Source organism: Sorex araneus, chromosome X (genome assembly GCF_027595985.1).
Source record: "Sorex araneus isolate mSorAra2 chromosome X, mSorAra2.pri, whole genome shotgun sequence".
NCBI classification, from domain to species: domain Eukaryota; kingdom Metazoa; phylum Chordata; class Mammalia; order Eulipotyphla; family Soricidae; genus Sorex; species Sorex araneus.
In genome coordinates this window covers 227,346,404-227,364,570 of record NC_073313.1, presented here as the reverse complement: position 1 = coordinate 227,364,570, position 18,167 = coordinate 227,346,404, and positions in this window count along the sequence as shown.

Sequence of the window (18,167 nt, the reverse complement as noted above, 5' to 3'; positions counted from 1 at the left end):
GCATTGATGGAGATGTGTCACATTACAAATCTAGGAATCTATCTGTGGAACCATTAATCAATAGCAATAATAATTATTCTCTGAAAATACTTCTAATTGAAGAAATTTTCATATGATAGATTGATCAAATCTAGATCACTGAGAGTGAAAACAGAAATCAATTTTCAATCTTTATTTTTCAGAACGCTTCTTTAAAGACCTTTTGCACTTAACTGCCAAAAAAAAATTAAGATGTTATGAACTGATCCCTGTTTATCTGGGTACATAATAATTGTAGCACTGTAGCACTGTCATCCTGTTGTTCATAGATTTGCTGGAGCGAGCACCAGTAAAGTCTCCATTCTGAGACTTGTTGTTACTGTTTTTGCCATATTGATTATGCCGTGGGTAGCTTGCCAGGCTCTGCAGTGCAGGTGGGATACTCTCAGTAGCTTGTCGGACTCTCTAAGAGGGACGGAGGAATTGAACCTGGGTTGGCCGTGTGCAAGGCAAACACATTCCATAAAATATCACTTGAGATTACTCATTAATTTGTTTCATGTCCATCAATGTTATACATAATGTAATTTGTCTTTTAAGATATTGGTATCTTATACCAATCAGAAAAAAAATATTGAACCTTATTATATGATGTGTACTTTCTGCCTTCTTTTGAAGAATTCATGACAACATATCATTTTTGCTTATCTATGTCCTTCAAATCATGTCATAAGTTGATAAATTCAAATTATTTATTAAAATAGCTACATTCTACTATTTTTGTTTTGTATTGAAATCTTTATTTTCCAGATACAAACAAATATAAATCTACAATATCCTTGTGTTGTATAATTGTCCAGGCCGCTCTCCTCATTCAGTTTTCTACTTCTGAATATGAATAAATTTTAACTCTCCCACTAAGCAATGAAGCATGTGACCATTTTATACTCCATCAATGCTCACAGGTTACTCCTGGCAGTGTTCAGAGGACCATACAGGATGCTGAGGATTAAACCTAGGTAGATAGCATGCAAAGCAAGCACCCTGCCCTCTGAACTATCTCTCCAGCCCTGCATCTGATTGTTTTCACTGAGAAGTCTAAGGTCAAGTATAACATTTTATGAGGACTTAAAAATCTGTTTCTACTCAGTAATAGCCAAGTAATTTTTAGAAGTAATTTAAAAGATATTAAACTGAAACTCCAGGCTTTAATGAAACATTATATATCATTTCCCAGACCTTCACCACTGAATGGATTTTTTTTTCTTTTTGGGTAACACCCAGCAATGCACAGGGGTTACTTCTGGCTCTGCACTCAGGAATTACTCCTGGTGGTGCTCAGGGGACCATATGGGATGCTGGGAATAGAACCCAGGTCGGCCATGTGCAAGGCAAACTCCCTATTCACTGTGCTATTGCTCCAGCCCCTGAATGGATTTTAGAAGTAGAATAGATAATCTTTTTTGGTGGTGAGAGGTTGGATCACACCTAGGTGTGTTCAGGTTTACTCTTGATTCTGTACTCAGAGATCACTTTTGGTGGTGGAAAGGGAAGGGGACCATATGTGTGCAAGTCTCATTGGCATATCTCTTTGTTGTTTTGATTTTCATTCCCTGATGATAAGTGAAGCTGAGCCTTTATTTATTTATTTATTTTTAATATACCTTTTTGTCAATCTGTTATTTCTTCCTTGAGAAAATTTTATGTCTTCCCTCCATTTTATTTCTGTAATTTCAAACTTTACTGTGAAGCTGAAGTGACCAACACAGTGAGGTGCTAGAATAAAGATAAATTCTCAGACTAATGGAATAGATCTAGGAGTTAAGATACACATACTCAGGTATGTGAATCATAATCTTTGATAGAGAAGTAAACATATGAAGTGGAGCAAGGAAAGTCTCCTCAAAAAATGGTGTTGGAAAACCTTGGTCACATGCAAACAAATCAATTCAGATCTGTTTCAAAAATTTTGAAGATCTCAATATCAGACCTAAATCCATAGATTATAATGAGAAAAAACATAGTTCATGTCGTGAAAGCTGAAACTATCTTCAATAATACAATGCCATTTGCCAAGGGAATATAAGAAAAGATAAACAAATGAGTCTGTAGAAAATTAAGAAGCTTCTGTACCACAAAGGAAGTGATTAACAGAATGAAAAAAAAATCAGCCAAAGTGGGAATGAATATTTTTCCACCATGTACGATAAAGGGTAGATATCCAAGATATATAAAGCACCGATAGAACTATAGCACTTTAGTACTGTTGTCCTGTTCATCGATTTGCTTGAGTGGGCATCAGAAACATCTTCATTGTGAGACTTTTTGTTATGTTTTTAGCATATTAAATACGGGGATCTTGCCAGGCTCTGCCTTGTGGGCGAGATACTCTCGGTATCTTGCAAGGCTCTCTGAGAGGGACAGAGGGATCAAACTCAGGTTGTCCACATGCAAGGCAAATGACCTACCTGCTGTGCTATCGCTCTAGCTCCAGCTCTGGTAGAACTATACAAGAAAAAATGTAACTAATCTTATAAAGTCACTGTCATTGTCACTGTCATTCCATTGCTCATCAATTTATTTGAGCGGGCACCAGTAACGTTTCTCATTGTGAGACTTATTGTTACTGTTTTTGGCATATCGAGTATGCCATGGGTAGCTTGCCAGGTTCTGCCGTGCAGGTGCAATACTCTCGGTAGCTTGCCGGGCTCTCCGAGAGGAGCAGAGGAATCAAACATGGGTCAGCCATGTGAAAGGCGAATGCCCTACCGCTGTGCTATTGCTCCAGCCCACCCTTATAAAGTATACAATTAAAATAATTAAATTATAATGTTCCTTATTTTAAATTATAATCAATTAAATATACACAAATTCTTATTTGATTTTCTATAAGTATTATATTTGTAGCCTTATCTGGTTGCAACTGGCAGATGATTGTATTTCTATCATGCATATTGATTGATACTTTCTTTTACTTAAGTGAATAAATAACTGTTGTATTGTGAGGATGCATAAAAGAACTTTCCAGGTCTTTTAATAACCTCAATTGGATGAGTTTTATTAAAAAGAGCATGAGATGTGAAAGCATATTAATTTATAAAATTGATTTATAAAATTCACAATGTTACAGCTATAGTGAAGTTCCATAATTTATAATTCACTTTAATTATTGTTATATATGTATTCATCATTTCATTTTTATTGAGGTATCATGATTTATAGTACTGTTAATTAGTACGCTGTTTAACCTCACCTCTACCACCAGAGTTCTTTCTTTTCTCTAACAGTCCAATAACCCCTACATCTACCTTCTCCCCACCAGGTAAGCTTAATTTTGTTGATCAACTCTTCATCCATTGCTGTTACTCAGTATGTTTCTTTACTTCCAACGTATAAGAGAGCATTCTGAGCCTGTCCCTCTCCTTCTTACTGACTTCATCTAACATTGTGCCTTCTAAATCTATCCTCATAGTAACAAATAACTTGATTTCTGATACCACAGTGGCCCCTTGTTCGGGGCCAACCCGGGTTTGATTCCTCCATCCCTCTTGGAGAGCCCAGAAAGCTACTGAGAGTATTTTGTCTGCACGACACAGCCTGGCAAGCTACCTGTGGCATATTCGATATGCCAAAAACAGTAACAAGTCTCACAATGGAGACATTACTGGTGCCTGCTCAAGCAAATCGATGAACAACGGGAAGACAGTGCTACAGGGCTACATTTTTTTCTTATGGCTCAATAGTATCCCGTCCCATTATGTGTGTGTGCCTCTGTGTGTGTGTGTGTGTGTGTGTGTGTGTGTATCAAATTTTATTCAGTCATCTGTTCTCTGGGTACTTGGATTGTTTCAAATTGTGGTTATTATGAATAGTGCTATAATAAATGTTGGGGCACAGAGATCTTTTTATTCTCCTGATTTTGGGGTCATGCCTAGCAGTGCTCAGACTTTTTGTTGGCTTTATGCTCAAGAATTACCATTGGAGGGCTTAGGGGGAACTATATGGGGTGACAGTGATTGAACCCAATTGGCCACATGCAAGGCAAAATCCCTTCCCACTTTATTATTACTCCAGTTCAACAAATGTGTTTTTAAAATAGCTTTTTGTACGGGACAGAATGATAGAATAGCAGGTAGGTCACTTGCCTTATATGCAGCTGAGTCTGGCTTAAAGTTTGGCATCCTGTGTGGTCCTCTGAACCCCACCAAGAGTAATTCTTGAACGCAGAGCCAGGAGTAACTCCTGAACATACCATTTGTGTACCTCTTCCAAAATAAACTAACGCTGTTTCTGGACCCTTGGGGTAGGTATATGCCAAGAAGTGGAATTGCTGGATTTGGAAACTCAATTTTCAGTTTTTTTTAAAAGTGTCCGTATTGTTTTCCAGTGATATTCAATCAGTTGATATTCCCACTGACAGAATAAATATTCATTTCCCTACATGTCAAAACTAGCACTGATATTTTTGTTCTTTTGTTCTGTGTATCTAAATCTCACTTTTGAGGCGATATCTCTTGGTTGTTTTGATTTGCATTCCTTGATGATAAGTAACAACATTTTTCATTCACTTATTGGTCATCTCTGTCTTCTTTAGAGAAATGTCTACTTATTCTTCTCATTTTGTTTTATTGTTGATGGTAAGTTTTAGAAGTGCTTTTTGTAGTCTTATACATTAGACTCTTGTTAGATGAGTGAAGGGTAAATAATTTCTCCCAGTCTCTTCAAGTATTTTTTTTTTGTCATCACTTCTTTTGTGGTGCAGAAGCAAAGAATCTAAATTGGAGATAGTCTCGGCCCTGCATGGAGCTCAATGCTTGGCCACATCAAGAGCTATAGAGGCTGGTCCACAATGTACTGGATTGGAGCCTTGTGCCAAAGCTGGACCTCAAGAACTGAAATGGAAGTTGTTCTAGGATGTGTTTTTCTCCAGACAGAATTCCCTCATCTACCTGACCCTGCTGCAAGTCATTCTTTTTATTTTAAAGAAGCTGGGCAGCATAAGACTACAGACCTAACATGATGGTCACTCAATACCTATATTGCAAACCACAACACCCAAAAGGAGAGAGAGATCAAAAGGGAATGCCCTACCACAGAGGCTGGGTTGTGTGTGTGTGTGGGGGGAAGGAGTAGAGGTGGTAGGAGGGAGGAATACTGGGATCATTGTTGATGGAGATGGGCACTGGTGGAGGGATGGGTACTCAATCAGTGTATGACCGAAACGTAAGCGCGAAAGTTTGTATGTCTGTAACTGTACCTCATGGTGATTCATGTAAAATTTTTTTAAAAAATTAAAAAAACAAAAAAGAAGCTGGACAGCATGTAAAGGCTGCTCATCACATGTGAAAGCAGGATATGAAGAGCATGATTACAATTTCTTCTCCTGTCTTCTGTTAAATGGGCCCAGAAAGATGTAAGAGACTGATTGAATGGACATAAAAATCCTGTTATGAAACAAGTTTGACTATGGTGACTGATCTTCATAGCTGAAAACAAAACTACTTGGAACATATGAAAAGATATTTTGCTGTCCTAGGATGACCTTATGCCTGTGATATTCAGCCTCAAAGAATGTTGGTATAATAGTAAAAAATGACAAATTCCATTTCCTAACAAGTATCAATTATAAGAGAATTAAGTCTTCTATGGCACTGTTTTGTCATTTCTGATCCTCATTTTACTTTTGTCTGTTAGAGTTTCTCTCAGCTAGTTTTACGGAAGCCAACACACAACCACGATGACATTTAAGCAAAGGACTATAAGTCTATATTTTGAATAAATGTATCAATTAAGGAAAAATAATTGGATATAATCCTACTTTTTTGTTTTGCTTTGTTTACTTTGATAATGCATTTGAGTCATTGAAGTGCCTTTAGATTAAGTTTTATGAAGGTTTTTGTTTATGTTTTCTTCAATATAACTTATGGATTGAGGTCTGATTTTGAGATATTGAATTCATTTTTGAATTGACTTTTGTGTTAGATTTGAGGTAAGGAATTGTGTTTGTTTTTAACATATGCTTGAGCAGTTCTCTCAAGACCATTTTCTGAAGAGGCTTTCTTTGCTACACTTCACACTCTTTGTTCCTTTGCTATCAATTAGCTATACAGGTACCTGAAAGTCTGTGTCAACTTTTTTCCAATGGTCTGACAGTCTGTCTTTATTTGAGTACCATACTATCTTGATTACTGTAGATTTCTAGAATAACTTAAGACTGGGGAAAGCAAAGCTTCCCATTACTTTAACTGAGTATTGTTTTGGTTAGTCAGGAGGTTTTATTACACTATATAAATTTTAACATAAGCATTTGCCTTATGTTAAAAAATGCAATAGGTATTTTCATGGTAATTACATTAAATCTATATAACACTTAGGGCAAGATGGCCATTTGACAATATTAACTTTTCTGGTTCATGTACAGGGAATGTGCTTTCATTTTCTTGTGTCTTCTTTTTCTTTTAGTGATGACTTATAGTTTTCCCTATATATGTTTACTTTCAACTCTTTTGATAAGCTGAGTTCCAGATACTTGATTTTCCAAGGCACTTTTATGAATGAAAGTTTATATTTCTTTGTTTTTAATTTCCTCCTCTTCTTCTTCATTGCATGCATATAGAAACACCATGAATTTCTGTCTTTATTTTAAGTCTTTTGACTTTAATGTTCATCGCTTTTAGAAGTTTTCCTTTCTCTATTATTTTTGTAGTATTTAGAATGTTCTAAGGATAGTATCATGCCATTTGCAAATAATGATAGTTTGACCTCTTTTACATAAGATCCCCTTAATATATCTTTCTTGTCTAAAAGTTGATAGCAAAGACTTTCAGCAAGTTATTAAATAATAGTGATGTGAGTGAGCAAATTTTTCTTGATTTTAATAGCTGTTGATTCATATGAAAAAAAAATACCACAATGACTATCATTTTTTAGCTACCAACACAATGCCAATGAATAATAAAAAAAAAACAACAACAACTATGAGATGTGTTGTAGTAGACCACTAAGTAGAAATCCACAGTGATTTTTAAATGTCTCAGATTATTATTGAAAATTCAGAGTCCTAGGTTGAATGTAGTATAGATCAGTATGAAATGTTTGGCAAGTCATTTAATCTTTTCTATATAAAGTGAATTTGATGGATTAGATGATTGTTTTATCCTCATTTCACCTCTTTTCTCATCTTTCTTAATTGTCATCTTTCATTTAAGGGGTGCTAAATAAAGAATTTATTTATAAAATATCTATTTTGAAGAATTTAATTTTAGAATTTAAGAATGTAAGAATGGGCTGGATCGATAGCACAGTGGGTAGGATGTTTGCCTTGCACGTGGCAGACCCAGATTTGATTCCTCCATCCCTCTTGGAGAACAGGGCAAGCTACCAACAGTATCCCACCCGCACAGCAGAGCCTGGCAAGCTCTCTGTGGCATATTTTATATGCCAAAAACAGTAACAATTCTCACAATGGAAACGTTACTGGTTCCCACTCGAGCAAATCGATGAACAAAAGGATGACAGTGACAGTGCTACAGTGCTAGACTAATGCTTTGGATGAATGTAGCTTGGAATGAAAATATATCTCTCACTTAAGATACTGGTGATAAGTAAATGTTTGTTGTGTCTCATATTAGCAATTTAAAAAACATATATATCTGTGTGTTTAATTTCCTTCTTTCATTTCCAGCTTAATATGAGTAGTTATGTCTCTAAATTCATTCAAACATCAGACTTTTTATATGCCCAATAAAATGGCGATAGTCGTCTGTTGGAGTTTTCCTGGCAGAGCTCCCTGACCATCTAGGTTGCTGAGGATGTGTGGAAAGACCATGAGTCCCGGCCTTGATGAAGTCCAGCTGTTACCAAGGGAACTGGCATTCCCCAATGATTAACTCAGCTTGATTACCTCGGAACTGCCAGCAGCCTGGGCTTGAGTCACGGGGAGCTAACACCTGTGGTATCTGAAAAGTTTACTGTTCTGCCTCTACATTAATGTGACACTGTCCCATCTAACCTGTGTAAACTTAGTTTTCACCTTCCTCTTCCTGTCTCATGATCCTCACGTAATGCATTTCTTCCTACCTCTGTATAACCTTTGTTCTCCCTAATAAACATTATTATATGACCATTCAATCTCACCCGGGTGGATGGTATTTCCCAATTTATCCATTGCTTGGGTGTCCTTGAGTCATCAGCCCTGGATCATGTAATAGTCTCCATATCCCCAGGTCTCTTATCAATAGCTACAGATAATATCTTAAGCTGTTTTGATTAAAAACTAGTCTTTTTTCACTATATTTGCAAATAAATAAAAGCTATGGACTTCTCTTTAAGTTATGGATATCTACTTTTAAATCGCCCCTTTAAAACATCTCAAGCGTTGCCTGGAAGGATTGTACAGCAAATAGAGTACATGCCTTGCATGCAGTCTACCTGGGGTTTATCCACTGCACCCCACAAGGTCCCCTGAGCCCGCTAAGAATGATCCCTATGTCCAAAGCCAGGAGTGAGCCCTGATCACTTCCAGATGAGCATCACCTCCAAATCATCAGGCATACACATAAGTTATTGGTTTATTTATTGTTGAGTATTTTATTGTCTTGAGTACATTCACAATCACAATATCCCGTTAATCACCGATTTCTCGGGCAGGCTCAATAACATCTCATTTCGTCCTTTCCCTGAGATCTTAGAAGTCTATCTCAACTCGGCCCTCTTAACGATGTTGCACTGGGGGCTCTTCAGGGTCACAGGAATGAGATCCAACTTGTTACTGGATTTTGCATATGAATACACAATGGGAAGCTTGCAACTGTCCCATGTGGGCAGGAAACTATTGCCAGAAGAAGCTTCTGAGAGCTTGCTTTTAAGTCTCTCTCTGGATGTTGGCCATTGATGGGATTACACACACCTGGGTTCCTCTGCCAGTACCTTCATGCATGAGGCCTGTCCGAACGTGTACAGAGGAGCCTCCAGCATGGCTGTAGCTAGGTTTCAGTGGTCTTTGGTTGCCGGAAGCTCTGCTCAGGGTGGGGAGGGAAGCTGGAGCCCATCCCCTCCGAGGGGCCCCAGGAAAGACAGCCAGGAGTGTGGGCAAGAGACTCTCTGCTTGAGTACATTATACATTAGAATATAGAATTATTTGTTTTCTTTCATCCAGGTATGCACAAGATGTCACAGTATAAACTGTGATCTTCAAAGAACCCATGAAACCCTTTCAAGGATCACAAAGACAAAACTATGGTTATATAGGGGCAGAAAGGAATATATTACCTGAGGAGCATGAGATGAGAATGGTTACATAGGCTAGATGAGACGGAAATCATGGGGTCTGTACGAGCTAATCAGAGGCAGAGCAGAAAGTTTTTCAGATACTACAGATGTCATCTTCCCCCAGCCTCAATGCCAGGTTGCCAGCCATTGCAAGGCCATTAAGTCATGTTACTCACTGAGTAATGCCAGTTCCCCTGGCAACAGCTTGCCCCCATCAAAGCCTATGCTTCATACTCGGGGACTTCCTGCATGAGACTAGCAGCCTAGAAAGTCAAGGATCTGTGGCAGTAGGAACCCCAACAGCCATTATTTGTTCTTTCTTACTGGGTGAAATCAAAGAAATGTAAAACACAATTCCTTAAAATAAAACAATAAAACAAATTTATCTTAAGTCTTTAATAGTTTTCTCATTGATATAACTCCTGGCTTGTGAAAAGGAAACGAATTAAAAAAAATAATTTCCTTTTCTGTTTTGTAAGCATTAGAGAAACAGGTTTTCACTTTTGTTTAAAATTTAGGATAAAAGTTGTATGAACTTTATACTCATATATTCCCCATAGATCACATTAATATTAAGTATCACTCATTAGTATTTTTATGTCATGTATTTTTGTGTTTGCGATGTTATTTGACAATTATAGGGAAAAAAATTACTAATGCATTTGTTCTGTCTAGATAATTATGTTGTAGAAAAAGTTCATTTATTTCATATGCAGACAGTAGCAGATGTAGCAAATATATGACAACTCTCTCTACACTGAGAATATTTTTAATAGACTTTGAGGAATTATAAATCTTTTGGTTGAATTTATCTAACTCTACAAATTAGTGTCATGACTTAAGTGAAGTTGGCATAAATCTAATTATATAAAGTGGGATAAAAATGGAAGCTGTTTGAAATTAAATTAAAAGTACTCAATTTGTCATTATTTGTCTTTTTAAAATTTTGCCTCTGAGTTTTGTTTGCTGTCCAAAGTTGTTGATTAAACAAATTATTATCCAAAAGCAATTATTAGCATATCTTTCTAATTAAAAAAGATAGCAATTATGAAAGCATTTAATTTTCTCCTGAAATTTAAATTTATTTTTAAGGAAAAATTTCCAACATGTTTGCATAAGTATAAAAAGAACATTAAAAGAAAAAATCCATATAGCTTATGATTATGCATATTTATATTATCTAATATTGTATATAATTATAATATCCAGTAGATATATAATAAACTAAAACATGAATTCAAATGTTCCCAGTTTCTGTGGGACTATTCTTGTGGGATAATACTTATTCAAATTATTATTTCTGTTGTTGCCAAGATAATTCTAAAGTAGTTTTTATTCTTTGTTTACAAAAGAAGCAACTATGAACTAACCAGAAAGGGTGACATAGAGTGTAGGATAACATAGCCTCAGGTAGTTTAGGTTTATTGGATTACTCCCATCACAGTGCTCCCATACTTCTGTGTTTATTTGTAACTTCTTTCTTTGTGTTCTGTTGACTTATAAATATTGTTTTTTTCTCTTCTCCTTGAGTTCTCTATATAGTTTATTCAGAGCCAAGTCCTTTTGTATGGGCACAGGAAGACTGTAGCAAATGCTATGCTTTTGTAACCTGGGTGTCATTTGACTCTACATATTTTCCTCCTGGGCATCTGTTCTCTAGACCTAAGCCTCAGCTGCCCTTACTTCCTAGCACCCCCAAAGGCAGGGTCAGACAAGGGATGGGATGGACCCAGGGCAAGCAGTGAGTTATGTGCTACCCTGGCATTGAAATGTGCCTGGCCAAAGTGCCTAATGCTTAACTATAAGTTAAGAGCTTGGTCATGGACAAATGCTGTCATGATCCAAAAAGTGATAACTAGATTAGGACCCTGCTAGGGTGAGGAGTGATTAATCTGGCCTGAGTGCTGTGGTCTGAGCCTGTGGCAAGATGTTGTCAGGAGAGCTGCCTTGCAAGCCTCAATGTATCCCTTGCTATGTCCATACAAAAAATAACTAGTATTAAGATGTTAATGAGTGTTTGGACTAAGGAAAGGAGAAAAAACCCTTAAGAGGTATTTTGCCTACTGGCAGTCTGAAAGGGCTTTGGAAAGCCCCTTAGGTTGTGTTCCCTTTGAACCTGACAGCCCTTAGGAAGGGCTTTCTTATGTTGATTTTGCCAGCTGGCTGTGTGTAGCCTAGGGGCAAGGGCAAGAGAAAAAGGGACGAGAGGACTAGAAAGAAGGAGGCAGTAGATCTAGAGAGAGGACTGAGCTAGAACTGCAGGAGATGAGAAAGATGGAAGATTGAATAAGTGGTAACTAATCAGCAACCAGCTTGTTCCTCGCTCTTCCTTTCTCTGTCCTTAGCCAACAGCTGTCCCGATCCAGCCCATACACAGCGGTTCCAGAGCACCGAACACGGGCGGTGAGACAGAGCAGCCTGGAGAGCCCTTGAGTACAAATGCCCGTCGGCATGCATAGTTTTTTTAAAATAGAGAATCCCACAGCTTTGGGTGATTGTGAACCATCTTACTGCATTCTAAGAACAACAGAAAATGCTATAGAGAGGACATAGGGGAGATACTTGCATCTGTAAACAGAAGGTGAATGGAGAGAAATTCTTGGATCCTGCCATCTGAGGCTGGAGACAGAGATGATCAGGCTGCCATCTGAGCAAGGAGTGGAAGAGAAGAGCAGAAACAGAGTATCAGAGCTCCAACGTCTTTTATCCACATGAAGACCGTATACATAACCTAGGAGGCTTCATAATCCCGTGCCCCTGCATGGGACAGCAGAAAAATCACTATTGCTTCTTTGTTTACATTTTTTCATCTTTATCCTTAGAATTGTACTGACCCGTAAAATTCACTGACAGTGAACAGTGGACTCAAACCTCAGATATGGAATCAGCGAGGAAGACTATCAGCTTGCCATGAACAGAAACCACCATCATCCCAATACATTGACTGCACTAGTTTCTCCATTCACCTTGTTGACACAGAAACTGCAGATACAGACCAAAGTATATATGGTGGCCAGCAGAGTGTTATGATGGTGATGGTGTTAATTATGGTGATGGTGATCATCATAGAAATTAACTAGACAAAAATAAAGTAAGCGATCCACCTGCTGGGGAAGAGGGTGAGTGGTGAAGAAAATTTAATGTTGCATTTTTTTTAAGTATAGCACATGGAAATATTAAACAAGAGAATATGAGACCACAAGAAGATACTCTAAGAATCCAACCTCACATAACCACCATTTCAGATAGAGTTCAGGCTTTCTATATAAGCATGTCAAAGTGATAAAAGAGTCAGAAAAGCTCATCAAAATATATAGAAAAATATAGAAGAAATAAATCACTGTATCACTGTATCACTGTCATCTCATTGCTCAATTGATTTGCTCGAGCAGGCACCAACCAGTAACACCTCCATTGTGAGACTTGTTGTCACTGTTTTTGGATATCAAATACACCATGGGTAGTATAAATAATAAATAATCAAAGTAATTAGAAAAAGAAGGCAGAGATTGAATCATGAAATGATAAAATAGATATTCAAATACTGATATACATTATCGACTAGTCCAATGGCCTTGCTCTACTGATTCAGGACTAAATCTAAAAAGAAATCATTTTTATACTTTATTGTTTATAATATTTGAGCTTCGTTATCTAATCAATTACAACTCTAGAATTGTGTCAACAATTGTTTCTTTTGTTTAAAATGAATTTTTAAAATATAGAGATTAAGAGCATGAAAAATTCAGGAAACAAGATAAAAATAAAGTAGATTGCAGAGAACTATAGCATAGAAAGCAGAATAATTTAATGGATGCACAAGCCTCCATGGCTGACAAAGCTGGTGAGCCCTAGGAACCGTGAGGGCTGAGTATCTGCCCTACTGAAGTCCTGGAAGCCGCATCCACACTCCACTGTTGTAGCCATACCAGTGGCTCAAATCCACGATTTCTCTAATAGTCTCTGCAGAGACACCAAACTGTGAATAATTCCAGGTTCTCCAGTGCACAGTACAGAGACTACAGTCTCTTCATAGTCTCTGGACTGTGAGGCTGCATCTCTGGAGACATCCTAATTGATTAATATTGAAATTGTATTAGGAACCACAAAATTAGATGGAAAAACAATATAGAAACCAACTAAATTTAACAGACAAAAGCAATAACAGGTGGCTCAGCTAGCAACAAAGGACTTAGTAAATTCTTAAACAAAGACTCAACAACCCCATGATGAGATATAATAAATTTCACCTAAAAATTCATTTTTATACTTTATTGTTTATAAAATTGGACCTTTGTTATCTAATCAATTTTAGCTCTAGAATTGTGCCAATAGTTGTGTCTTTTGTTTAAAATAAATTTTTAAACTGTAGAGGTTAATAGCATGAAAAATTCAGCGAACATGATAAAAATAAAGTATATTTCAGAAAACTATAGAAAGAAAATAACTTAATTGAGGGAAACATGATTCAAGAAAAAAAGGATTTACAATGATTTGTATAATCATTGTAAATTACATCATAAGGAAAACCTTAAAAATATTTGACTTGATTTGAAATAAGAGCATTAATGTAATGGTTATCCCAGAAAAAGAACAGAGAAAAGAACAGAGCTTCTACAAAAAGTAGTAGCTATTTTTCAAATCCAAAGAGGAACTGAATATACAAGTCAGTAAGACAAACAGAACACAGTAAGACAACAGAAACACTAATATGTTTATACCAAATCATACACTGATGACGCTATCAGGAGTTCAAAAGGGGCTTGCTCTTCAAGCGTGGTTCTTCCTTGAATGTGTATCTTGCTTGTCCCTAAGCTCCTGTGCTTGATTATTTCCACTCTGGAGAAACTGTCCTCTCTTGAACACATGATTTCCCCACTTTCTCTTCTCTCATATATTTCTAAACAGTTTTATTCAATAAAAACTATATTGCTTCACTAAAAAAAATTGTTCAAAACAAGGAACGTTTTTTTAAGGGTTGTTATATATTTATTTACAATACAATATGACATAAATTAAGCATTTATGTTTTAGATTTAGTTTTAAATTAAGCATTTGTGTTTTAGATTCAGATTTAAATTTAGTGGTATAATAATGTGAGTTGTTTTGATGATTAAAAAATAATCTACACTTAAAAGTCAATAGAATTTTATTTATGAGATTAAGAAATTTATATTGATATATATGTTTATATATCAATATTATTGATATGTCAAAATATATATAAGTTGAAAATATGATTGCTTAAAATTGGAAAATGATAATAAACTCATTTGAATAGAGTCAGAGTTCAACAATTTGAAAGAGGGTGGGGGTGGAAAAGTTGAGATCAAATGAAACCTTTCATCTTAATATAGAAATAAGCAATCTATTAGATGGCATTGAGCAACTTGCTTGTTCAGTAGGAAGGCCACCATATTCTCAGCCCAGCAGCAGAACCACGTCATTGAACAGGACTTTTATGTTGTGAGCTGGCTGGGGATTAAACTGGTGTTGAGTGTTTACAAGGCAAATGCTTTAACCCCCATATAACCTCTCTAAGCCTTATACTAAGTTACTGGATATAAAATACATTTTTGTTTTTAAGTAATTGTGTTCCAAGGACATGCTTTTTTTTTTATCCAGGGGGAGGATTTGACAATGTAGCTTTTGAATATTTAAAATTCTCTAAAATATCATTAAGCTTCAAAATTTGATGTGCTTAAACAACAAATAGATTTAGATCTATTAAAATATTCTTCAGTCACTCTGTTCCTCAGTTTACTGACAATGTGGCAAACTTCTAGTTTTTTAGTACATTTATAAATTTCTAATATTTTTCAAATTTTAGCTATAATTAACACTTTTGTGTCTATGCTTTGTCAATTTCTGAGGTATTTGAGGGTGTCTAAGAGAATGATTAGGTATCTAATCAGGACTCTATTAGGATGAGAGACTGACTGAGCAGGCAATTATGAAAAATGATCTCTGGTGTTCACAGAGTCATTTTGAAAGAAGTAGCATAAATTAATGATTGGGAGTGTAGGCTCTAAATCAAAAGAGATTTTAAGCTATCTCTTCTATTTCTGTTTTGTGTAATTTTGAATATATTACTCACTCTTTGGGACCCATATTTTTCTCATATGTAACATGACTGTATTTCCAAAAGCAATGACTTATCTAAATAAAAGTCAGGTGCAGCAAACTCTCAATAAATTGCATCTATTTTTGTAATGTTTAATTTGAAAATTTTCTAACAATAATTTTTCATTATTTAGACATGCTGACCCAGCTGAAAACAACATAGTGTGTCTCTGGCTCATTGAGTACAGCAATGCTTCATCAACACTCAGATTCAAGTGACAGTCTTGGAGGCAGAGCTCAATGGGAGGCACATAGGTGTCCATTATCCCGATACTTCGGAAGGGTCACTGAAGGATACTGCAAGTGTAAGTTAATGAAAGCTAACCACTATGTGATATCTATAGATTTTTACAAAAATTTAAAATGATTTAAATTATTCTCCTTTACTTGAATGTAGTAAAGGAGAACAGTCTCTGAGTGTTGCAGAAAATGTAAAAAGATAAAGTTAAGACATTTATAAAACAACAGTTGACAAAGATCTAAGACACAAATTAAGTGAGATTCCAGAATTAAACTAATATTTAATGTTACTATTTTTCGCCCACTCGAGCAAATCACCCACTAGAGCAAATCGATGAGCAGCTGGATGATAAGTGATACAAGTGATTTTTCTCATAATAAAGGTGATGATGCTTATGCAGACATAAGAGATGGTCTGTGTTTAGATGAGCAATTTTTTTTTTTTTTTTGCTTTTTGGGTCACACCTGGCGATGCACAGGTGTTACTCCTGGCTCTGCACTCAGGAATTACCCCTGGCAGTGCTCAGGGGACCATATGGGATGCTGGGATTTGAACCCGGGTCGGCCGAGTGCAAGGCAAACGCCCTACCTGCTGTGCTATCTCTCCAGCCCCTAGATGAGCAAATTCTTAAATAAGCTACAAAATAAGGAAATGATACACTATGACCAACATGACTGTAAACTACTTTTGACTTTTTCTATTTTCTCCAAAATTATTTATTAATTCCAATTTCATAAAGATCTAATGACATGATGAGCTATTTGGGATTAATAAAAGTATATGAAAAGATACAAATTATGTTAACTTTAAAATATCAATTCTTGGATAATAAAATAAGTAGTATCCCATAATATTGTGTAGTACTCAACACTGGCTATTTTATGCCAATAAGTAAAGAATTACCCTCAACTGTAGGATAACATTGGTTTGTCCTTTCAGCCTTGCTTAGGTAGAAAGCTTAGGTTTATTCAGTTACTCTCACCACAATGCTCCCATTCCTCTGTGTTTACTTCTAATTCTTTCTTTGTGCTCTGTTGACTTGTAAATATTGTTTTTTTCTTCTTAAGACCTATGTATAGTTAATTCAGAGCAATGTCCATTTTTTTATGGGCAGAAGAAAATAGTTAATGCTATGCTTTTGTAACATTGGAATTAATTGACTGCAGATAATTTTACCTCCATGGCATCTCAACCTAAGCCTTAGTTGCCCTTACTTCCTAGCACTCCCAAAACAGGGTCCCCATGAGGGACTGGATGGACCCAGGATAAGCTGTGAGCTATGTGCTACCCTGGCATTGAAATGGGCCTGGCCAAAGTGCCATAATGCTTAACTATAAGTTAAGAGCTTGGTCATGGACAAATGCTGTCATGATCCAAAAAGCAATAACTAGGTTTGGATCCTGCTAGGGTTAGGAATGATTAATCTGCCTGAGCACTGTAGTCTGAGTCTGGCTTGTGGAGAGATGTTCCCAGGAGAGTCATCCTACAAGAGATACATCAATGTATCTCTGCTGTGTAGAGATACATTGATGTGTACTATAAAATAACTAGTATTGAGAAGTAGAATTAAAATGCTAATTAAGTTATTGGACTCAGGAGAGGAGAAAAACACCTTAACTGGTATTTTGCTTATGAGCAAAGGAAGGCCTTTCTTATGTTGGTTTTGCTGCTGAACGGGGTGTGGTAACTACCCCCAATACAGGGAGTTGATAGAGGGACGAGAGAGAGAGACCGGGACAGCAAGATGGAGCACAGAGAGACTAGCAAGGGGATCAGAGGGAGAAGAATGTAGGGGAAGAATGCAGGAGCACAGGAAAGAAAGAGATGGGAATGAGGGGCAGTGTGAGACTGGAATGGAGAGCTCAGAGAGACTGGAACAGGCGAATGGGGAGAATGCAATAAATGGCAATTGATCATCAACCAGCTTGGGTCCTGTTTCCTCCTTCATCTGCCCCATGGCCTGGGGCACTCTGGGTGAGGGAGTGGCCTGAGTCCACGGAACCCAGGTGGTGTGGGGGAGAGCTGCCAGGGCTTCCCCTAGTCACTCCAGAGATTAAAGACTCAACATATTATTTATTTACAAAACATAAATTTCTCACTTGCACTGCATGCTCAGCTATAATTTGTGTTACTTTTCATTCTGAGATCTACTCTTATAAGAAATTTATGTATACACACCACACACACGCACACACACGCATGCACATACATGTGGAAAAAATAGAAAAATCAAACTGCTAGGAAGAATGTAATTTTTGACATATCCATATTTTAATTGTATTACTTTAAAATAATAAAAGTAATTCAGTAAAATAAAACAATTTAATTATAATCACATATTTTTCTGCTTTTAATTATTATTAGGTTGCATAAATATATTAATACATTGAATTCAGTCCTGTGTTATGCTTTATCTTTTTCTTATAGCCCGGTTTCTTGGCATCTTAATACATTTTCTCTAATTTGGTCTATTCCTCAAAATAATTAAACCATGAAAAACCATTTTAATAGTGTGTTAGGGTAGATTTGATGGGCAAAAATGTATATGGTCCTA